Genomic DNA, 25,616 nt, shown 5'->3' with positions numbered 1-25,616 from the left:
TGAGTAATCAATGAATGACAGCACACTCGGAAGCTCAGGAGGAGCTTCTCCACAGATCCCTGAATGCGACTGGACAGGGCAATAGTTGAGTTGAGAAGGCATAGGTGATCATAGACACATCATTGAAGTGTAAATTATAAGAGCTAGACAGAACTTTGGTTCGGCCAAGATCGAATACTGTGTGGCGTTCTGGTTGTCACATCATAAGAAGGATGTGATTGCACTGGAGGTGGTGCAGAGGAGATTCATCTGGATGTTCTCTGTGATGGACCATATCAGCTATGAAGGAAGGCTGGGTAAGCTTGAGTTGTTTGGAGCAGAGAAGGCTGTGGGAGACTTAATTCAAAAGTATAAGATTACCAGAGGCATGGACAAAATGGACAGACAATAATGTTTCTTCCAGTCAAGAACAAAAAAACATAATTTTAAAGTGAAGTGTTTGAGGTTTGTAGATAATTTGAGGGTTATTTTTGTCCCAGAGGGTGTTGTCATGGGTAACACCACATCTGTAAAAAGTACTTGAATGAGCACTTGAAGTGTCACAACATTCATGTCTATGGCCCTTTTATAGGAAGGTGGGACTAATGTAGACCGTAAACTATTGAAAAACTTAAGACAGGAATTGTGGTTTCTGAAGTGTTTATCAACACGAGTTATACAATTGAACTGCAATAGCTTCGAAACATATGCCAATGTGAAAATTAATACATAACAAATGCCTTCTTTATGGTCTGAAAGCAGGGAATGGAGAATGGAGAACAGGGAAGTGGCAGAACTATGAACAACTTCAGTTCTGTCTTCAGAGGAGAAAATAAAACAAAAAAAGAAACTTCCCAGCAATACTACGAAACCTAAAACTGGTGAGAATAAAAGGAATAGAGTAAAAGTAGCAAATAAGCGGTTTGGGGAAATTATTGCGATTGACAGTAATGGTCAAAGACAAAATCAAGGCGGATCTATGATATAAGAATCATATTTGTGAAACTGACTGGAAGATCAATTATGCAATGCAATTGGATTTTCAGAAAGACTTTTTGATAAAGTGCCAAGCCTAGTGTGCAAAATCAAATCTTATGAGACTGCACCTAGTTTATCAACATGGTTTGAGAAGTAGAGCGATGACAGGATATATTAGGAATAAAAGGATTATTTTTTGGAGTGGAAGCTTATGGGGTCTGGCAGGCATTGGTGCTTGGGCCTGAGCTTTCACAATAAATATGAACATTTGGTTGAGGGGAGAATGTTCAAATGCAATATTTCCGAGCCTGCTGATGGCATCAAACTGCGTGGGTTTGTGAGTCGTGGGAAAGATATAAAAAATCTCCAAGGTGATTGAGACGTGTGGAGTGAATGGGCAAATAGGTGGCAGATGAAGAGCAATGTGATGTTGTGCACTTTGGTAGGAAAAAATAGAAGGGTAGTCTACCATTTGTAAACAGATTGGATGGAAAATATCGATCCATAACAGGACTTATGCTCCTGTTTTTATTTACTTTTGGTAAGACTGCTGAGATCCATGGAGGGCAGCGATGTCTGAAGCCTGAAGACAATACTGGGATTGGCACGCTGACCAGTATATATAGCTGTAGCTGTATCGTTGGTTCTGGATCTCCTTGTAAGCCAATCACTGAAAGCAATATTGCAGGAGCAGAAAGCAGTTCACAAGAAGGTGTGTTTACCTTCATTTCAAGGGGATTTCAGTTCAGGTGTAAGGATGTCTTACTGCAGCTGTCCAGGGTCTTGATAAGACCGCATCTTGAACATTGTGCAGTGTTGTCTGCAGTTTTTGTCTCCTACATTATAAAGGACAAACCTGACATTGAGTGAGTGCAGTGAAGGATGACCGGACTGATCTCTGGGATGAGTTGTATGAGGAGAGTTTGGGGTGATTGGGCCTGAATTCCATGAGGTTTAGGAAAATGAGAGGAGATCTCAGTGAAGCATATAAAGCACTGACAGGGTGAGGCAGATTGGAACCTGTGTTGATAATTCCCTTGGCTGGGATATACAAATCAAGCAACCACTATATTAGGTCCAGGCAGGTCACTCTGCAATTAAATGAGAAAAGATGTCTGCATTCATTCTCTCCTACATGATGGTATGCAACCCAAGAGCCTGACTATAAATAAGGATTTCTAGACACAGTCATAGGATCCCTACAGAATCATGGAATACTGTGGATACTGTGTGAAAATAGGCCATTTGGCCCAAGTCCACACTGACCCTGTGAAGAGTAACACACCCAAAACCATTCCCCTACTCTATTGTTCTACATTTCCCCTGACTAATGCAAATAACCTTCACATCCCTGAACGCTATGGGCAATTTAGCATGGCCAATCCACTTAACCTGCACATCTATGAACTGTGGGAGAAAACCAGAGCACCCGGAGGAAATCCACACAGACATGGGGAGAATGTTCAAAGTCCACACAGACAGGCTGGAATCAAACCTTGGTCCCTGGTGCTGTGAGGTACTGAAGGGTTGTTGAGTGGACTCCAGTATGATGTGGAGATAGAGGAAGGGACTACTGCACTTTTTTTCTGGCGAATAGTCAAATCAAGGGACATGCATTGAGAGGATGTTCTGCCATGAGCATGAATGGCTGGAGAGTCAATGTACTAAATAGTCAACTCCTTTCCCAATGTTTCTGTAAATGTTGTGACAAGCTCTCAGATGTGAGGAAGGAGGCCTCTGTAGGTTCAAAAGAACTGGGTTATCCATTCCTTTTTCCAATACTGAGGCTAGTGTTGTGTATAGTATTCACTTTTATCCTTTTGAGACTTCAGATCATTTTGATAAAATTGCGTGTCTTTTTAGTTGTTGCAGAGACAAAAACCTGCAGATGCTGGAATCCAAAGTACACAGGCAGAAGGCTGGAAGAGCAAAGCAGGCCTGGCAGCATCAGGTGGTGCAGAAGTCAACATTTTGGGTGTGATCCTGAAGAATGGTTACAGCCGAAATGTCAACTTCTGCACCTCCTGATGCTGCCTGCTCTGCTGTGTTCTTCCAACCTCTTGGTTGTTGCAGAGACCATTGAAGAGTCCATCGCGTGTCTCTGTGTCTGGAGTCACTTTGAGGCCAGACCAAGTACACCAGAGTTTAGATCCCGACATTTTATAAATTGTTTTTAATTTCCACCAGCTGCCAGTGTATTAGTCTGGTGTGGATTGGTAACGCAGTGATGCTGCCTGGCCTGCTTTGCTCTTCCAGTCGCCTGCCTTTCTACTTTGGATTCCAGCATCTGCAGGTTCCTTGATGTTGCGCCGACCTGTGAACTATTCGCAGCTCATCCCCCTACACTATCCCAAAATCATCCATGTGCTTATCTAAGGATTGTTTAAACCTCCCCAATGTGGCTGAGCTGACTACATTCCTGTTGCAGGCTGCAGGGGGACTTGGATAAACTGCAGATTTGGGCTGAAAGGTGGAAATGTGAGGTGATGCACTTGGGGAAGGATAACAGGAAGGCAGAGTACTGGATCAATGGAAAGATTCTTTGGTAGTGTGGCTGTGTAGAAGGATCTTGGATTCCATGTGCATAGATCCCTGAAAGTTGCCACCCAAGTGGATAGTGCTGATAAGAAGGCATATGGTGTGTTAGGTTTCATTGGTAGAGGGATTGAGTTCCAGAACTGCAATATCATGCTGCAACTATACAAAACGCTAGTGCGGCCTCACTTGGTTCTAGTTGCCCCATTACGGGAAGGATGTGGAAGCATTGGAAAAGGTGCAGAGGAGAATTACCAGGATGTTGCCTAGTCTGAAGGGAAGGTCTTATGAGGAAAGGCTGAGAGACTTGGGTCTGTTCTCATTGGAAATAAGAAGGCTGAGAGGGGATTTGATAGAGACATGCAAGATGATCAGAGGATTAGAGAGGGTAGACAGTGAAATACGTTTTCCTTGGATGATAACATCAGCTGTATGAGAGGGCATAACTACAAATTTAGGGGTGATAGATTTAAGACAGATGTCAGAGGCAGGTTCTTTACGCAGAGAGTAAAGGCCAGCCCGGGTTTGTGACAGGGCCATCCCGGCGGTGTGACATGGCCAGCTCGGGTGTGTGACTGGGCCAGCCCGGGTGTGTGACAGGGCCATCCCGGGTGTGTGACTGGGCCAGCCCGGCAGTGTGACAGGGCAAGCCCGGGTGTGTGACTGGGCCAGCCCGGGTGTGTGACAGGGTCAGCCCGGGTGTGTGACAGGGTCAGCCAGCGTGTGTGACAGGGTCAGCCTAGGTTGTGACAGGGCCAGCCAGCGTGTGTGACAGGGCCAGCCCGGGTGTGTGATGGGGCCAGCCTGGGTGTGTCGCGGGGCCAGCCCGGGTGTGTGACAGGGCCAGCCTGGGTGTGTGATGGGGCCAGCCTGGGTGTGTGACAGGGCAGCCCGGGTGTGTGACAGGGCCAGTTGCTGAGAGCCAGCCAGACCCTACCACAGTGCCCAAGCATACTCTCGATAAATTCCTGGATTTCCTCGATGGGCATAGAAAGAGAGCTCGATCGGGCAGTGGGCACTAGGGAGTCTAAAACCTCGCTGGTGTCCTCCCTAAACATGAACATGAGCCCTCCGCTGGGCAGTCGTTCTTGGTCAGCGCCCCTCCCCTCTGGTTTGTGGCAGGAACCTCCTCAAAATGCGCTCCATCAAAGCCTGCTCTGGGTCTGAGTCATCAAGCGGCAGAGATTCGGGGCTCTGTTCCCCTCCCAGCACCAGGAAGTATGCTTCTCCAGGAGAAAGCTTCTTCCCCAGGGCCCGGGGAAACAATCTGAGAAGAAGGAGTGAGTAAAGCACTTTACTCCTGTGGAAGACACGGTGGGCGGCACGGTGGCACAGTGGTTAGCACTGCTGCCTCACAGCGCCAGAGACCCGGGTTCAATTCCCGACTCAGGCGACTGACTGTGTGGAGTTTGCACGTTCTCTCTGTGTCTGCGTGGGTTTCCTCCGGGTGCTCCGGTTTCCTCCCACAGTCCAAAGATGTGCAGGTTAGGTGAATTGGCCATGCTAAATTGCCCGTAGTGTTAGGTAACGGGGTAAATGTACGGGAATGGGTGGGTTACGGTTCGGCGGGTCGGTGTGGACTTGTTGAGCCGAAGGGCCTGTTTCCACACTGTAAGTAATCTAATCTAAAGACAGGCTGCTCAAATTGATGTATCTATGATAGATTTAACAAGAATGGACAATAACTGAGGCATGCTGGGAGATTGAGGCAAGCATGATTATGCTAATAAACATGTTGCAGAATCCAGACAGGCTGTATTTACCAGCTGACAGTATCAATCCAGTGGCTGCAGACCACTCAATACACAGCCAAATTTAGATTTGAATAGAGCTGACCGTACTGCCCTCCTCAGAGCAAGCATTAAAATCAGATTTTGTACCAGACACAGGGGAGCTTAACCTCCTTACCTGGAGGGGCTGTGTGCGCTCAACACTTCCATAAATAGATGCCTAAGGAGCACCCTATTATTGACATGACAACACCTTATTGGGTCCGATCGAACCCAGATCGATCTGTTGGATAACATTGAAGACCCTCCCAATAGTTACAAAGTGTAAGAATCACTGCATGATCACACTGCATGAAACAGATTTTCACAGTAATTCACAGTAAGGCCAATCACAGATTCCCAGTAATAATGGTCAGGCTAATAGGTTCCTGCTTTTTGTTTCATTCCCTTCTGAAGATAGGTGCCATATTGGGATGTTCTCCAGTTTCACTGGATCACCCCTGAATTCCAGTGAGTTATGGAATATTTCAAACAATGCCGCCAGTCACGTTATAACCATTTATTTTAGAACTGTGTATCAGTAGCTGCTGACTTGTTGACCATTAGTTTTATCTGTTTGTCGAAGACCTTGTTCCTTTTGTGTGAGACCATTTTTCTACCTATTATTGTTTATATCTTTGAAAACTTACAGTATCTTGCCTGGTGAGGAATGATTCAAGTTTTGTTTTTAAACAATCTGCCTGTTGCCTGTAACTAATTCCCCAGCTGCATTCTCCACGTGTCCCAAGTACAATCTCCAGACTTTTCTTCTTCCTAAGGTGACACATTCACCTTGAAAACTATATAAATTTTATATAGATGGAAAAGCTCATGCTGATTGTTGTACTTCTGGTCAATTTAGTTTCATAATTTTTTTGTCTTTTGTTTGGCTTTATATTGTGCATCTTTTTTTTCCCGAAAATAAGCATCTGAAACCTCGCCTACACTAGTTCTCACCAATTTGAATTCCTTTGTTTGTGATTGAATCATCTCCAATGACAGCCTTTGTGAACCATGGGTGGTTCAGCTTCTTGCTGATTGTTATGAAATGCCTCCTTCAATGCTTGCCACTGTACACCCACTGACCATTGTTTAGGTCTATTTTCACATCCTGCTTTCGACCAAAAAGCTGCACTTGAGATGCTTGGTTCCTATCAATCATTTAGCTGACAGTGACTCCATTCTCCCAGTTTCTCGGTCTCTGCCATTTCTGTTCCAATTGTGACACACTCCAGTGTGAAACCTCCCACTTGATCTCCTTTTCCCTGAATGAGAAATCCCCCCAACTCTGGTTGATAGGCCCTTCAGCTGTAACTGATCCATTTCCCACACTTCTGCCCTCACCCCATTCCCTCCTTTCCGGAACAATGATAGATATCCCCTTATCCTCACTTTGCATTGCACCACAATTCACATTCAAATAAGCATCCTTTGCCACTTCTACCACTTCCATCAGGACAGCACCATCAAATGCATCTTCCCTTCCCATTCACTGTCAAAATTCCACATAGACCGTTCCCACTGTGACACCCTAAACACTTCCTCACTCCCCCAAGGCACCTTCTCATGCAATTGCAAAAGCTGCAACACTTGCCCATTCATTTCTTAACTCCTCACTGTCCAAGGCCACAAACACATCTCCCATATGAAACAGATTTTCACTTGTACTCTTCGAAACCAGTCTACTGTCATTACTGTTCAGAATGCAGTCTCCTTTACATTGGCGACACCAAACAGAGAGTGCGCTGAGGAACACTTCCATCCTGTCTGCAGGAATGGTCCTGATTCCTTCCTATTTCAATAACCTACCTTGCTTCTATGCTAACATTTCTGTCCTTGGTTGCAGCCAAATTCCAGTGAAGTTGAGAATGTTGTGCTGGAAAAGCTGGGGTGGATGAAAGATAAATGGGAGGGGGATGGGGATGGGGGTATATAGTTGGGAATGCAATTGATAGATGTAGGTGTGGGAAGAAGGTGTTAGGTCGGAGAGGAGGGTGGAGTGGATAGATGGGAAAGACGATGGGATTGGGATAAGGTGGGGGAGGGGAAATGGGGAAACTGGTGAAATCTACATTAATCCCGTGTTGTTGCACGGTCCTAAGGCAGAATATGAGGTCTTCTTCCTCCAGGCATCAGGTGGTTAGGGTTTGGCGATGGACGAGGCCCAGGACCTGCATGTCCTTGGTGGAGTAGGAGATGAAGTTGAAGTGTTCAGCCACGGGACGGTGGGGATGGTTTGGGAGAGTGTCCAAGAGATGTTCTCTGAAATGATCTGCAAGTTGGTATCCTGTCTCCCTGATATAGAAGAGACCAAATTCGTTGCAACAGATACAGTAGATGACATTTGTGGAGGTACTGGTAAATTTCTGTTTGATGTGTAATGATCCTTTGGGGCCTTGGATAGAGGTAAGGTGGAGGTGTGGGTGCAGGTTTTGCACTTCTGGCAGTGGCAGAGGAAGGTACCAGGAGTGAGGTGAGGGCTGGTGGGTGTCGTGGATCTGAGAAGGGAGACATGGAGGGAATGGTCCTCAGTAACCATGATAGGGATGGGGAGGGAAATATATCCCTCATGGTGGTGTCTGTCAGTGGCAGAAGTGGCAGAGGATGATGGGGTGTACACGGAGGTTGGTGGGGTGAGAGGTGAGGACTGGGGTTCTGTCCATGTTGCGTTCGGAGAGGTGGGGTTCAAGGGTGGAGGTGCGGGAAGTGAAGGAGATGCATTGTCAATCACGAGGGAGGGGAAATTTCAGTCTTTGAAGAAGGAGGCCATCTGGAATTTTCTATAGTGCAATTGGTCATCCTGGGAACAGATGCAGGGGAGGTAGAGGAATTGCGAATAAGGGATAGCGTTTTTATAGGAGTTAGGGTGAGAGGTGGTGTAGTCCAGGTAGCCAGTGGGTTTGTAGTAGATGCTCGTGGTTAGTCAGTCGGTAGAGATGGTGATGGAGATGTCCAGGAAGGGGAGGGAGATGTCCAAGATGGTCCAGGTGAATGTGAGGTCAGGTGTTAGTGAAGTTGATGAACTGTTCAACCTCCTCGTGGGAGCACTAGGTAGCACCAAGACAGACAATGACATAGCAGAGGAGAACGTGGGGGTTGGTGCCAGTGTAGCTGCGGAAGATGGACAGTTCCACGTATGCCACAAAGAGGTAGGCATAGCTGGGACCCATGGCTATCCCTTTGCTTTGGAGGAAGTGGGAGGATTGGAAGGAGAAGTTGTTAAGGGTGAGGACCAGTTCAGCCAGGTGGATGAGGGTGTCAGTGGAAGGGTACAGATTGGGTCGGCATGAGAGGAAGAAACGGAATGCTTGGAGACCTTCATTGTGGTAGATTGATGTGTACAGGGGCTGGAGGGCCATGAGGAAGATAGGGCATAGGGAGCGGGGGAAATGAAAGTCTTGTAGGAGGTGTAGAGTGTGGGTGGTGTCCCGAATGTAGATGGGGTGTTCCTGGACGAAGGGAGACAGGATGGTGTCAAGCTATGCAGAGATGAGTTCAATAGAATAAGAACAGGCTGAGACAATGTGTGGACTGGGGAAGTCAGGTTTGTGAATCTTCGGTAGGAGGTAGAATCAGGCAGTGCGGTGGTCGCAGACAATGAGATTGGAGGCTCTAGATGGGAGATCCCTAGATGTGATGAGGTTGTGGATGGCCTCGGAGATTATGGTTTGGTAATGGAAGGTGAGGTCATGGTCAAGGGGGCAGTAAGAAGAGATGTCTCCAACTTACCACCTGAATTCAGCCGTGTAGATGACGGTGCGCCAAACTACCACAGTGTCCCTCTTGTCTGCTAGTTTGATGGTGATGATGGGATTTGGAGCAGAGGGAGTGGAGCTGTGTGTTGTGAGTGCTGGGAGGGGGGGGAGTGGGTGAAGGGGGTGGACAGGTTGAGGAGGTCTATTTCACAGCGGCAGTTGGAAATGAAGACGTCAAGGTAACAGGCCAGCATGGCGTGTTGGGTAGATGGGGTGTACTGGAAGCAAGAGAAGGGGTCCTCGATGGGTGGGCAAGTGTTTGGATTGACGAAGTGAGCTTGGAGGCAGAGGCGGCGGAAGAAATGTTCAATGTCACAATGCATATCGAACTCATTAATTCAGGAGCAGAGAGGGATTAGGTAAGGCCTTTGCTGAGGACTGAACATTCATCCTCAGTGAAAGGGAGGTTTGGGGGATTTGTAAACACTTGGCAGTGCTCGATGCACAACCAAAGCTCGAGTAACATCTGACTTTCCACTTTGGTACTTTACAACCTGTAGGAGTTAATATTCAATTCCATAATTTCACAACCTGACCCCATTATGACTGTTCTCCATTTTTCATACATTCTCCCTCTTTTTTTCTGTCTTGTTTAGCTTGCACTCAATAGAGAGAAACCATTTCTGTCATTCACACCTTAACAAAGAAGAAACATACAAAGAAAATTTACAGACCAGGAACAGGCCCTTCAGCGATCCAAATCCAGTGTGTAAACCTATCGCCCAATTTCTAAGGATCTATATCCCTCTGTTCCCCACCTACTCATGCATCTGTTCAGACGCATCTTAAATGAACCTACGGTGCCTGCCTCTACTACTTCTGCTGGCAATGCATTCCAGGCACCCATCACCATCTGTGTAAAGTATTTGCCCTTAAACTTTTCACCTCTCATCTTGAACATGTGACCTCTTGTTATTGAATCCATAACCCTGGGAAAAAGCTTATCTCTATCCATCCTGTCTCTACCGTTCATGATCTTGTAGCCCTCAATCAGGTTGACCTCAAACTCCTTTTTTGAATGAAAACAATCCTAACCTACTCAACCTCTCTTCATAGCTAGCACCTTTCATACCAGGCAACATCCTCGTAAACCTTCTCTGCACACTCTCCAAAGCGTCCACATCCTTTCGGTAATGTGTTGACCAGAACAGTACACAATAACCTAAGTGGGTGGCACGGTGGCACAGTGGTTAGTACTGCTGCCTCACAGCGCCAGAGACCCGGGTTCAATTTCCGCGTCAGGCAACTGTCTGTGTGGAGTTTGCATGTTCTCCCCGTGTCCGCGTGGGTTTCCTCCGGGTGCTCCGGTTTCCTCCCACAGTCCAAAGATGTGCTGATCGGGTGAATTGGCCATGCTAAATTGCCCGTAGTGTTAGGTAAGGGGTAAATGTAGGGGTATGGGTGGGTTGCGCTTCGGCGTGTCGGTGTGGACTTGTTGGGCCGAAGGGCCTGTTTCCACACTGTAATGTAATGTAATCTAATCTAATCATGTGGCTGAACTAGATTAGATTATACAATTATCTTGTATAAGTTTAACATGACCTGCCAGCTCTTATACTCTTACACCATCCGATGAAGGCAAGCATTCCATATGCCTTCTTGACCACTCTATCCATCTGTGCAGCCACCTTCAGGGTACAATGGACCTGAACTCCCAGATCTTTTTGCTCATCAACTTTTCCCAAGGCTGTTCCATTTGCAGTAAAGTTCGGTCTTGAATTAGACTTCCCAAAATGCATCACCTCACATTTGTCTGGATTGAACTCCATCTGCTAATTATCCACCCAACTCTCCAGTCTAACTATATTCTCCTGTATTCATTGACAGTCCCCTATGCTTTCTGCTACTCCACCAGTCTTCGTGTCATCTGTAAACTTGCTGATCAGACCAACAATGCCCTCTTCCAGATCATTTATGTATATCACAAACAACAGTGGCCGCTGTTGGAACTGATCGCTGTGGAACACCACTGTTCACCTTTCTCCATTTTGAGAAATTTCCTTCAACTAGTACTCTCTGTCTCCTATTGCTCAACCAGTTCTTTATCCACCTAGCTAGAACACCCCGCACACCCTGTGACTTCTCTTTCTTCATTAGTTTACAATGGGGAACATAATCAAGCGCCTTACTAAAGTCCATGTATATGACATCAACAGCCCTCCCTTCATCTATCAGCTTGGTCACTTCCTCAAAGAATTCTGTTGTAAGGCACGATCTCCCCCGCACAAAACCATGTTGCCTCTCACTGATAAGCCCATTCTTTTCCAAATATAAATAGATGTTATCCCTCAGTACCTTCTCCAGCAACTTTCCCACCACTGACATCAGGCTCACTGAACTGTGGTTACCTGGAATTACCTGGAAGGGTGGTTACCACTACCCTTCTTGTACAGGGGGACAACGTTAGCAACCCTCCAGTCCTCCAGCATTTCACCTGTATTTCAGGATGCTGCAAAGATATCTGTTCGGGCCCCAGCTATTTACCTGCCTCGCCTCCCTCAACTACCTGGGATAGATCCCATCCGGCCCTGGGTATCTGTCCACCTTAATATCCTTTAAGCTACCCAACACATCTTATGTCAATGTGATCCAGAGTAAACAAACTTCTATCTCTAATTTCACCATTCATCACCTCTCCTCAGTGAACACTGATGCAAAGTAACACTGATGGGTGCATTTTTGCAGGGTCGACTCATTTATATCTGTTTCTCTTTTACCAGAATTAAAAGCCTGTTTGCCTTTTGCACTGTGCTTCCACATTCCCTGTTTCTCGTCACCACTTCCTCCACCTTTGTCAAGGAATTAAAGAGCCCATTTTGGAATCCATTTCAGTTCTGAAGAAGTGTCGAGTTGAAACACTAACTCTGTTTCTCTGTCTCTGCAGATGCTGCCAAACCTGCTGAGTTTCTATAGAAATGAATAGGCATAGAACAAATTTTCAGTAAAACAAAGAACTGTGGAGACTGAAAATCTGTAAAATAAACAAAAAGTCATGGAGAATCTGGGAACAGTGAAGAAGGGTCAGTGAACCCAAAAGATTAACTCTGCTTTGACTCCACAGACCATTCTCCAGCAATGACTTCTCCAGCAATTTGAACAAGTTTTGAAGATATGTGTCCAAACTACTCAAATGCCCTGTCCAACATGGAGTACCATACACTGGGAAGTGAATGATACACGGTTCACAAATTCATTGGTTCTGAAACGTCATGAGAATAGCATCACTGGCACCACAGAGCTCTTACTCATGGTCAGGGATAGAAACAGAGGAAAACACATTCATTTTAAACACAGGTGATTGCATTACTGAAAGCGAAAAGATTCAGGTGAATATGTTAAAGATTTTAAGTAATGTAACAAATTATAGATGTGACCCTCAACAGAATGAGAATATTAAAATGTTAGTGTTACTACATTCGAAACCAGAGTTGGTCACTGAGGAAAAAAGTGATGAGTGAATGGGTCTCGGTGTGATTTGGGAACTGGCAGTTTAATTGAATTGCAGATATTGCAGCTCAAATGGAGCATTCCACAGCAGCAGTAGAAGCAAAATTTTATTCATCCACAACCTGTAATGTTTTGCCAAGGATAATCCCTCAATCTACCATTGCCATCAAGCTGAGTGCCAGTGTCAGAACCACATGTACCTAAAACTGATGACAAACCATTTAAGCTACCACACTGGAAAGCTTGCATTCCAAATAGCAGAACTTGCATCTGATAGAGAGGGTGAGATGATTTCAAACATTTCAGATCTAAGATCAGTCCTGCCACACTTAGTCATAAATGGTGATGGACGATTAAACAATGCACTGGCTGATAGGGCTCAACAAATATGTGTTTTTAATTCATTCACGGGATGAGGTTGCCACTGGCTAGGCCGGCATTTACTGGCCATCCCCAATTGCTCAGAGGTTATGTAAGAGTAAACAACATTGCTGACAGTCTGGAATCGCATACAGACCAGATTAAGTGACAATGGCAGTTTTTTTTAGGTAAAGGGCATTAGTGAGTCAAATGTGCTTTTCTGACAATCGATTCCTTAATTGCACTGTGGCAGGATTTGAACTCAGGTTCACAGAGTCTTAACACCCCAGCAATAATACCACTCAGCTATTTCTTTCCATGCTAAGTAATGGAACATTCCTGGAGACCAGTGCACCATCCACAACCAGAAATGTTGAGTGTTTGATGTCAACAGAATCACAGATGCCAGTCTTCATCCAATTCGATTCACTGCATGTGACATCAAGAAATAGCTAACACAGAGGATACGACAAAGGCAATGGACCCTGACACCATTCCTGCAATAGGACTGAAGACTTGTGCTGCACAACAAGCTAAGTTCATGGGGAAGCTGTTTCTTTCCAGTTCCAACTGAGATGTCTCCCTGACAATATGGAAAATTACTCAAATATGCCCAAACCCCACGTAGAGAATAATTACAACCTGGCCAAGTGGCCTCTCTCAGTCTCATTGCAATAGTCAAATTGATGGAGGAAGTTATTTTTGACAGAGCTGTCAAGCAGCACAGAAATATCCTGTTCAGTGTGGTTTCATTTAGGTCCCCATGTGGAGATGGTGCTGTTGTGAATATTACAAATCCAGAACAGGCTAATATTCTGGCAAGTGGGGAGGTTTAAAAAACAACAAAAGATCAAGATCTCAAATCCGGTGTCAATAACTGACCTTGAAGCCAATGTGATTACAAACACCAATTTCTTTCACCAATGTACTGTCAGGAAGTAAATCTACAGTTCTTTCCTGGTCTGGCCTAAAAGTGGTTCCAGATACACAGACATGTGATAAACTCTTCAATGGTCTCTGAAATGGCACTCAATTGTATCAAACGGCTTCGATTTGTTAAAGGATAAAACCTGACAGAACACCTGGCACCAGCCTCGGTATCGGAAAAGGGAATAGGAGACACAATCCTGTCGACCCTACAGAGAATGCCTTCCTAACATCTGAAAGCTTATGACAACATTTACAGAGCTTTCCCACAGAGACATCAGGAAAGGAGGAGGCCATTTCACTCATTGAGCCTCCCCGACTCTAGTTCATGGCTGAACATCTCCTCACTGCACCTTTCATTTACAAGGTGTGAAGTGGAGAAAGCGCAATAAGCGGGCAGGAGTTCTCAGCTTGCCTCAGAAACCCAACCTCCAGTCCTCGGCCTCACCTGATGCTGGTGACCGGGTGTTGAGACATCAGAAGCATTGTGCGAGGAGGCGGAAGCGCACTCAATGGGCAGGAGTTCTTGCTCGGTTAAACCGACCAGCTCTCCCATCCAATCTGCTCTCCAACGTCTGCTCCCTGGGCAATAAGTTCGACTGCATCTGACTATGGCAGGCTTCTCAGCATGATTTTAGAGACTGCTGTGTCCTTGTTTTCATGGAAACATGGCTGAGCAGCAGAGTTGCAGACACCGCCATCCAGCTAGACGGGCTCACCGTGCTTTGCACCTACAGAAATGCAGCTCTCTGTGGTAAGGCTCAGGGAATTGGGTGGGCAGGGGAGGTCTTTGTGTCTGCAACAACACGAAATGGTGCAAAAACTCCGTGTTAATCTCCAGTCACTGTTCATCACTGGCAGAGTTTGTGATTGTTAGATGCAGACCACTTTATTTGCCATGGGAATTTACTGCTATCTTATAATCAGGACGTATATTCCTCCCAGTTGCTAGTGCTAAGGAGGCATGCTGTAAATTGTATAGGACTATTAGCAGACTGCAGAATGCATACCACGATGGACTGTTTCTTGTTGCTGGAGATTTCAAACATGCCAATCTCAAGTCTGTGTTCCCTAAATTCCATCAGCAGTGTGGACTTTGTGATGAGTGGGGAGAATGTGCAGGATTTTTATACAAACATCTCTAATGCATACAAGGCAGAGCCCTAGCCCCACCTCAGCCACTCAAGCCACATCTCTGTTATGCTGATCCCGGCAGAAGACCTCTCATCAGACGTGTCAGACCGATTCTGAAGCAGGTGAAAACTTGGCTAGCAGGGACCATTTCTGCTCTTCAAGACTGCTTTGAGCACACTGACTGGTGCATGTTTAAGGAGATGGACACTGATAGCAACTCCATCAACTTAGAGGAGTTTATGATATCCTGTGATTTGTTACATTAGCAAGTGCATTGACAACATTATTGTGTCCAAGACCATCACTTCTTGCCCCAGTCAGAAGCAGTGGAGGACTGCAAAGGACCAGTGATTTTGCCCTCAAAGCAGATGACAAGGTGATTCTAATAACAACAAGGGCCTGTGGCACAGTGGCACTGTGGCACTGCTGCCTCACAGCGCCAGAGACCCGGGTTCAATTCCCACCTCAGGCGACTGACTGTGTGGAGTTTGCATGTTCTCCCCGTGTCTGCGTGGGTTTCCTCCGGGTTCTCCGGTTTCCTCCCACAGTCCAAAGATGTGCAGGTCAGGTGAATTGGCCATGCTAAATTGCCCGTAGTGTTAGGTTAGGGGTAAATGTACGGGTGGGTTACGCTTCGGCGGGGCGGTGTGGACTTGTTGGGCCAAAGGGCCTGTTTCCACACTGTAAGTAATATAATCTAATCTAATCTAATCTACCAACTACAGAACAGCATCACCTGCTTATGCTGGTGATGCCTCCCTCCCGGATGAGTTGAACAACTTCTATACATGGCTTGAGGCACAAAATGACATGGCAGCGAGGAAGTCCACCCCCATCCCAATGTGCAAGTGCTATGTCTTACCACTGCTGACCTGAGGAAGACTCTGTGCAGAGTTAACCCATGTAAGTCTGCTGTACCAGATAACTTTCCTAGCAGACTGCTCTGACGTGCTGGCGGATGTTCTCACGGACATTTTCAACATCTCACTGAGCTGCATCATAGTTCCAACATGCTTCAAGAGTGCTACCACTGTCCCCATGCCGAAGAAGTCTTCAGAGTCCTGTTTGAATGATTACTGCCCCGTTGCTCTAACACCCATCATCATGAAGTGTTTCAAGAGTTTTGTGATGAGGCATATTAAGACCCTGCTGTCCTCCTCACTGGACAGTTCATGTATCATCCTAAGCGCTCAACAGATGATGCCATCTCCAGCACCCTCCATCTGGCCCTCACCCACCTGGATAAGAAGGACACCCATGCAAAATTACTGTCCTTAGGCTTCAGTTCAGCATTTAACACAGCACCTGATTGGAAAGTTGATCTGCTGGGCTTGAATACCTCCCTCCGTAATTGGATACTGGATTTCTTTATTGGGACTGCTCAGTCAGTCCGGACTGAGAACAGAATCTATAGCACCATCCCACTGAGCATGGGGTCTCACCAGGGCTGTGTGCTCAGTCCACTGCTGCTCACCCTGCTGTTACACGACTGTGCAGCAATGCACAGCTTGAATCGTATCATTACAGTCGCCGATGACACGATGGTAGTGTCTCATAAGCAGAAAGATGAGTCGGCATAAAGAGAGGAGGTGCAATGGCTAACAGGCTGGTACAGAGCCAACAATCTGTCTCCAAACGTGGACAGACTAAAAGCAATGGTTGTTGACTTCAGGAGAGCATGGAGCGATCACTCTCTGCTGGACATCAATGGTCTCCCTGTGGAGATCGTGAAGACCACCAAATTTCTTGGTGTCCACCTGGTGGAGAATCTTACCTGGTCCCTCAGCACCATTCCTGATGAAGGGCTTTTTCCAGAAACGTCGATTTTCCTGCTCCTCAGATGTAGCTTGACCTGCTGTGCCTTTCCAGTACCACTCTAATCTTGACCCTCAATACTACCTCCATAGCCAGGAAAGCCCAGCAGCGTCTCTACTTTCTGCGTAGACTGAGGAAAGCCTATCTCTCAATTCACTTCCTCTTCACATTGGAGAGAAGGTACATTAAGTGTACACTGAGGAGCTGCATCACTGCCTGATTTGGGAATTACACAGTCTCGGATTGTAAGATCCAACAACGGATAGTGAGGGCAGCTGAGAAAAATATCAGGGTCTCTCTTCCCTTCATTAGAGACGTTTAAACCACACACTGCATCCGTGAGGCTAACAGCATTGTGGAAGATCCCACACATACTTTATTTAAATTCTTCTCACTCCTGTCATGTGGCAGAAGAAGCATTAAGGAGCATTCAATCTCTCATAGCCAGTCTGTGCAATAGTTTCTTCCCTCAGGCCGTTAGGCTCCTTAACACTCTATGAACAAATTCTATTCCATTTGCAATTTTCAAACGACTTTTGGAATTGCTGCTAAAACAATGTTTTATTAATGATCATTCACCGTTACATTGTAATTTGTCCACCACTATGTTTTGTCTTGTCAGGCATTACTGTGCTATTTTTTACTTTCCTATGCAGTTTATGTGTGACTGTACACTAATGTAGTCTGTGCGTTCACATTGCACCTTGCTTCTGGAGGAACACTATCTCCTTTTATGGGCGGCACGGTGGCACAGTGGTTAGCACTGCTGCCTCGCAGCGCCGGAGACCCGGGTTCAATTCCCGCCTCAGGCGACTGACTGTGTGGAGTTTGCATGTTCTCCCCGTGTCTGCGTGGGTTTCCTCCGGGTGCTCCGGTTTCCTCCCACAGTCCAAAGATGTGCAGGTCAGGTGAATTGGCCATGCTAAATTGCCCGTAGTGTTAGGTAAGGGGTAAATGTAGGGGTAGGGGTATGGGTGGGTTACGCTTCGGCGGGTCGGTGTGGACTTGTTGGGCCGAAGGGCCTGTTTCCACACTGTAAAGTAATCTAATCTAATCTTTTCATTGTACCAGCTGTATATGTAAAAACGACAAATAAATCTACTCTACTCTCTACAAGAATCATAGAATTCCCTTTGGCCCTTTGGCCCAACTGGTCCACACTGACCCTCTGAAGAGTAATCCTCTCCAACCTATTCCCCTACCATATTAATCTACATTTACCCCTGAATAATGTACCTAACCTACGCATTCCTGAACACTATGGGCAACTTGGCATGGCCAATTCACCTAATGTGCACATCTTTAGACTGTGGGAGGAAACTGGACCACCCAGAGGAAACCCACACAGATACGCGTGTAAGTGCAAACTCCACATTCGCCCGAGGCTGGAATCAAACCCGGATCCCTAGTGCTGTGTGGCTGCGGTGCTAACCACTGAGCCGCCTTCTATTCTTTACTCTCTACTTTCTACATGGTACCAGCCTGTTTTCCTTGTATACGGAGAGGCTCCTCTTATAGTGTGGGGACTTGAGTATGTAGGGGAAAGAAAAGAGCTCGGGTTATAGATGTGTAGCATTACCTGCTGTGCAAAAGGGTAGTTGACAGTTAATTTTACTGTCAAAGTAAGCCTTACTTAATTTCCTTTTGGTCCCTAAACTGACAGCTGCTGCTAACTGAATGGCTTTGATACTCTGTGAGATGCTGCACCGCTTTTCTGTCGGTGAAGGCAGTAAGGACAAGTTCTGTGAGATCAAGGCTAAGCAGGTATCCGACTCCTTTCATGAATTGGGCTGTCATTAGGGTATGGGGAGTATTCCCTGTGGATTGGGAAATGGTGTTTCATGCAATCATGAGAACAAATATTGTGTCCCAGGCTTCATTATATCGGTTGAAGGACCATTTTCCCATTGATCCCTTTTGGGGTTTGGTTCATCCTTTTCACGATCCGACTGGATTGAGTGTGGTATGCAATATGGAATTTCTGCTTGATATTCATCACATTCTGCATGAGTTAATGGGTTCCCTGATCTGATTAAATACTGCAGGATAGACTCTATCTGTTATATTAGGATCCATGAAGTTGATTTGGCTGTACTTGCTTTAATGGGAAAAGCTTCGACCCATCGACCCATTTTGTAAAAGTGTCTATGATGGCAGAGATGTAGGGTTATTCATTTTTAAATGATGGTAGGAGACCTATATAACCAATTCACAGGTATGTCCATGGCCCTTCCACCGGATGGTTGTGCCTCTGTTCTCCCTTTCGAACGTACCTGCCTGGATTATCTTGGGTGCACACCAGACACTGTATCTTTGTGTAACTCCGGACCACCAATACAGTCCTTTCAAGCTATCTGTATTGGCCTCTATTCACTAGTTTCCATGCCTGTCATAATATTGCAGTATAATCTGGTTCCTGTCTTGAGTCAGGACTACATAGGCACCTGCTTTGAGGGTTAACTCGTCCCATCCTTATAGGGAATGTTTCCATTTAGCACAGGCATCTGGATAGACACCTCCCATAACTTGTTTCAAGGAATCATCGCTCTGTTGTGCCTGCCTAACCTCCTCAGTGTTTGTCTGACTGACAATGATTGCATTGGCCTGCTTACCTATGGGTGGCTGCCAGAATTCTCTCACAAAACAACTTCTTGGTAATTAGATGAGCAGAGACATTTCGATTTCCATGTACATAGATCCCTGAAAGTTGCCACCCATGTTGATAGAGTTGTTAAGAAGGCATATGGTGTGTCAGCTTTTATTAGTTGGGGATTGAGTTTCTGAACCATGAGGTCATGCTGCAGCTGTACAAAACTCTAGTATGGTTGCACTTGGAGTATTGTGTACAGTCACGACATTATAGGAAAGATGTCAAAGCTTTGGAAAGGGTTCAGAGGAGATTTGCTAGAATGTTGCCTGGTATGGAGGTCTTATGAGGAAAGGCTGAGGGACTTGAAGTTGTTTTCGGTCGAGAGAAGGTTGAGAGGGTGACTTAATTGAGACATATAAGATAATGAGAGGATTAGATAGGGTGGACAGTGAAAGCCTTTTTCCTCGGATGGTGATAGCTAGTACAAGAGGGCATAGCTTTAAATTGAGGGGTGATCAATATAGCACAGATGTCAGAGGCAGTTTCCTTACTCAGAGAGTAGTAGGGGTGTGGAACGCGCTGCCTGCAATAGGAGTAGACACATCAAATTTTAGGACATTTAAATAGTCATTGAATAAACATATGAACAAAAATGGAATACTGTAGGTTTGGTAGGCTTCAGATAGGCTTTACAGTCGGTGCAACATCGAGGGCCGAAGGGCCTGTACTACACTGTAAAGTTCTATGTTCTAAGTTCCCAATGATCAATGGTTAAACACCATGAACCACCTGGTTTCCTGATTGGCCAAACTGGAGCAGCATTAGAGGAGGCTACAAACCGCAGCACTCCTTGCTGTAACAGAATGTCAATCACCTTGGTCACCTCACTCTCTGCTTGTCTGGGGAAACTGTATTGTCTTTGTGGTTTTTGGTTGGGCCCCTCAATTAACACCTCAGGAATTCTCTATTCCTGATTTAGGGCTTTTGCCCGAAATGTCAATTTTCCTGCTCCTCGGATGCTGCCTGACCTGCTATGCTTTTCCAGCACCACTCTGATCTAAACTCTGGTTTCCAGCATCTGCAGTCCTCACTTTTGCCTAGTAACCATTTGCAGGCATTTACTCGATCAAAGATAAGGTTGTACCGAGACATGTATTCGATCCCTGATGATGTGTTCTCCCCCAGGTGAAGGTGGAATAAGATAGCAGGTTGCCGGCATGTAATCTCATCTAGTTTAAAGTTTATAGGTTCAGTAACGTGCCCCTCCTGTAATGGTCAGTGTACTTACTTTAACAGTATTCACTGTGATGCTCCAGACTAGATCATTAAATTTCGAGGTGTTCAGGTTTGTGTGGGAACCTCCAGTGTTCTAAACGAATTCTACAGGACGGCGTCCTGCCTCGTCATTGATGAGTGGTTTAGAACATAAGAACTAGGAGCAGGAATAGGCCATTCGAGCTTGCGGCATCATTCAATAAGATCATGGTTAATCTTTTTGTGGATGCACCGCATCCCTTAATCCCTTTATTGTTCTAAACATATTTACCTTCGCTCTAAAAATGTTAACTGAAGTAGCGTCAACTATTTCACTGGGCAAGAAATTGCTTAGATTTACAATCCTCTAGGTGAGGAAGTTCCTTCTCAATTCAGTCCTAAGTCTGTTCCCTCTAATCATGAGGCCATGCCCTCTTGTTCTTGCTTCACCTGTCAGTAGAAACACCTCTATTTCTAACTTATCTATTCCCTTCGTAATTTATATGTTTCTTTAAGATCTCCCCCTCATATTTCTGAATCCCAATGAATATAATCCCAATCTAGTCAGACTGCTCTCATAAATCAATCCCCTCAATTGCAGAATCATCCTCTGCAACTCCTCCAGTGTAAGTAAATCCTTTCTCAAATAAGGAGACTAAAACTAAGCACAGTACTCCAGGTGTGACTTCACCAGTGCCTTGTACAGCTGCAACATAACGTCCCTGCTTTTAAACTCAATCCCTTTAGAAATTCCATTTCATTTTTCAGAATTCCATTTGCCTTCTGAATTAATTATTGTACTCGCAGTACCTTCTGTGATTCATGCACAACGACACTCAAGTCCCTCTGCATAGCCACATATCTTTCAAGTAATAACCTCTTTTACTATTACTTCTACCAAAATGGATGACTTCACATTTATTTACATTGTATTTGATGCCAGATCTTTGCCGACTCATTCAATGCATCTATGTTCCTCTGCAAAGTTTCGCAGTCTTCTGCACACTTTGCTCTGCCACTGATCTTCATGTCATCTGCAAACTTTGACACCTGACACATCGTCACCAACTCTAAAACATCTATATAAATTGTAAATAATTCTGGTCCCAATACCGATCCCTGAGGCACGCCACTCATCACTGACTGACAGCCAGAATAGCACTCATTTATCCCCATTCTTTGCTTCTTGTTAGTCAACCAATCCTCTATCCATGCTAATACTTTACCCATAAAACCATGCATCCTTATCTCATGCAGTAGTCTCTTGTGCAGCACCTTGTGGAAGGTCTTTTGGAAATCTAGGTACACCACATACACTGGGTCCCTATTGTCCAATCTGCTCATAATGTCTTCACAGAATTTGAAAAGATTTGTCAAGCACAACCTGCCCTTCATGAAACCATGCTGTGCCTGCCCAACAAAATAATTTCTATTTAGATGCCTTGCTACTTCTTCCTTGGTAATGGAATCAAGCATCTTCCCAACTATAGAGGTCAAGCTAATCGGTCTATAATTTCCCAGCTTCTGTCTGCCTCCTTTTTAAAACAGTGGTGTCTCATTTGCTATTTTCCAATCTGCTGGGACTGCCTGAGGGTCAGCAATTTTTGGAAGAATACCGCCAGTGCACCTGCTATTTCTCCCTCCATCTCTTTTAGTACCCTGGGATGCAGTCCATCAGTGTCAGGAGATGTCTCTCTCCTTAGCTCCATTAACTTGCCCACACTACCTCTTTCATAATCATAATTGTTTCCAGGTCCTTACCTACCTTCATCTCTTTGTCAATCACTGGCATGTTATTCGTGTCCTCCGCTGTGAAGACCGATACAAAATACCTGCTAATGTCTCGGCTATTTTATCATATACAGAACTAAATTCCCCTTCTCATCCTCTAAAGGACCAATGCTTGCTTTAGGCACTTTTTTTCATTTTACATATTTATGGAAACATTTGCTATCTGTCTTCATATTCTGTGCTGGTTTTTTTCCTCATGTTCCATCTTAGTTTTCTTTACAAGCTCTTTTTGTGGCTTTCTGTTAACCTTGAAAGTTTTCCCAGGCTTCTGGCTTCATGCTGTTTTTTTGCCACTTTGTACTCTTTCACTTTCAGTTTGATAGCCTCCCTTATTTCCTTAGACACTCATGGCAGATTACCCTTTTTTTTTTACAGTCCTTCCTTTTTACTGGAATATACTTTTGCTGAGCACTTTGAAACATTGCTTTGAAAGTCCTCCATGATTCGTCAACTGTCCCACCATAAAATATTTGTTTCCAGTCTACTTAGTTTCCAGTCCCTCATTCTATTGTAGACTACAATGTTCCAGCATGGAACACTCATGTAGATTTTATGTTCATATTCTCCATCTGTATTCTAAATTTACCTGCTCTATTCTACTTCGTGTTGCAGAGGCCTGATGCAGTTATGCAGATTCTAGATTATAGTGATGCTGGAAAAGCACAGCAGGTCAGGCAGCATCTGAGGAGCAGGAAAATCAACGTTTCGGACAAAAACACTTCATCAGGAATAGAGGCAGGGTGCCTGCAGAGTGGAGAGATAAATGAGAGGTGGGGTGGGGGTGGGGAGAAAGTAGCATAGAGTAAGAGCTTTAGGGCAGAGGAGATGACCTTGGGTTGCTGTGAGAGAGAGACTCACTGAGTTATGCAGTAATGGAGATACCTCGTAGGTTAGGAGTGGGGGGAATGGGGACAGCAGGGAGGATGACCCAACTGACCACATCATCTCATGCAGTCAGCCATTGAAATGGGGGATGAGAAGAGAAATGTTGTTGTAATTGGGGATCGTATGTTGTGAGGCATAAATACTTTTCTCTGCGACCTGAATCAAGAATTGCAAAGGTTGAGCTGCCTGCCTGGTGATTGGTTTCAGGATATCTCAGCTGGGCTTCAGAGGAACTTGGAGTGTGAGGGTAAATATCCAGTGGTTGTGGTCCACATAGATAACAACGTCATGAATAAAACTAGGGCAGAAGTTCTGCTAAAGGAGTATGAACAGCTAAGAACTAAATTTTAAAAAAAGAACCAAAAAGGTATTAATTTCTGGATTACTACCTGGGCCACAAGCTAATTACTGCCAGGTCAATAAGATTAAGCAGGTGGGAGAAATGAATTCATGTGACATTAGAGGAAGGGGTCTGTTCCAATGCAATGGTCTTCATCTGAATCATGTTCGGACCAGAGTCCTAGCGAATCGCATAACTTCCAGGCAGTGTTTTAAATCAAATGGGGGCTGAGGGAGGGATCAGTTATAGAGGAAATTAGAAAACACAAATTAAAAGAGGAGGTAAGAGTGCAGAAATCAGAGTTTATTAAAATCTCCAGCACAGACACAAATAGGGTTTGGAAAGGGTTAGTATTCAAATATCAAGCACACTGGATAAAGGAACAATATGAAGTGAGACTTTTATTAAAGAAGGTGTTATATCTGAATGCATACAGTATAAGGTATAAGGCAATTGAGCTCATGGGGCAGATTGAGATTGGCAGGTCTGATGTGGTGGACATTACAGATATGTGGCTGCAAGGGGATCAGAATTAGAAGAATATGCATCCTATCGAAAAGATAGGCAGGTAGGCAAACTTGGTGGGATGCCTTATCAGTAAAAAATGAAACAAAATCAATTATAAGAAACAAAGTAGCGTCAGATGGTGCAGAATCTATGTCAGTAGAATTTAGGAACTGCAAAGGTAAAAATAACATTTTTGGGGATTTGTATAGGCCTCTAAACAGTAGTCAGAGCTCGAATGCAACGTTCATCAAGCAATGGCAAAGATGCATAGGAATACATTGGTCATGGGGTATTTCAATATGCTGGTGGACTGGGGAACTTAGGTTGGAAGTATATTCCAAGAAAAATCGAGACAAAATGCTTATGTGGCCATACTTGGAGCATTGTGTATAGTTCTGGTCGCCACATTATAAGAAGGATGTGGAATCACTGGAATGGATGCAGAGGGAATATAACAGGATGTTGCCTGGAAGAGAGGGAAGGTAGAGGGGGATATGTTCTCATTACAGAGAAGAAAGTTAAGAGGTGACTTAGTAGAGACATACAAGATTATCAGAGGATTGGATCGGGTGAGAGTGAGAGCCCTTTTCCTCGGATGGTGATAGATAGCATGAGGGGACATAGAGAGGTGATAGATGTAGGACAGAAGTCAGAGGTAGTTTCTTTACTCAGAGGCTTGGAACACCCTGCCTGCAACAGTAATAGACTCGCCAAATTTAAGGTCATTTAAATGGTCATTGGAATAAACATATGGATGATAATGGAATAGTGTGGATTGAATGGGCTTCAGATTGGTTCCACAGGTTGGTGCAACATCGAGGACCGAAGGGCCTGTACTGCGCTGTAATGTTCTATTTTGTAAAAGGAATTTGTAGAATGTCTATGAGATGGCTTTTTGAAGCAGCTTGTGATGGAGCCCATTAGCTAATAGACAATGCTGGATTTAATGTACAATGAGACAGATTTAACCAGGGAGCTTAAGGTGAAGGAACACTTAGGAGGCAGTGATCCTAACATGACTGAATTTACTCTGCAGTTTGACAGGGAGAAGATAGAATCAGAAATAATGGTATTACAGCTGAATAAAGGCAACTACAGAGGCATGAGGGAGGAGCTGGGTAGAATTGACTCTATGACTCTAATTGGCTGGGAGAGGAGCACAGCAAGAGAGACAGTGGAACAGAAATGGTAAGAAATGGTAAATAATTCAGGAGACACATCAAAGACTTATCCTGAGGAAATGGAAGCATGGTACAAGGTAGGTGAGTCAACCATGGCTGACCAGGAAAGTCAGGAATAGCATAAAAGCAAAGCAGAAAGCTATAATATGGTGAAGGCAGTTGGAAACCAGAGGATTGGGAAGCTTACAAAGAGCAGCAGAAGGCAACAAAAAAAGGAAATAAAGAGGTAGAAGATTAAATATGAGGATAAACTAGCCAGTAATATAAAGAGAAAGTGAGGTCTGCAGATGCTAGAGATCAGAGCTGAAAATGTGTTGCTGAAAAAGTGCAGCAGGTCAGGCAGCATCCAGGGAACAGGAGAATCGACGT

The sequence above is a fragment of the Chiloscyllium plagiosum genome, chromosome 27 (genome assembly GCF_004010195.1).
Source record: "Chiloscyllium plagiosum isolate BGI_BamShark_2017 chromosome 27, ASM401019v2, whole genome shotgun sequence".
Taxonomy (NCBI): domain Eukaryota; kingdom Metazoa; phylum Chordata; class Chondrichthyes; order Orectolobiformes; family Hemiscylliidae; genus Chiloscyllium; species Chiloscyllium plagiosum.
Note: the sequence above shows the minus strand (reverse complement) of the source record.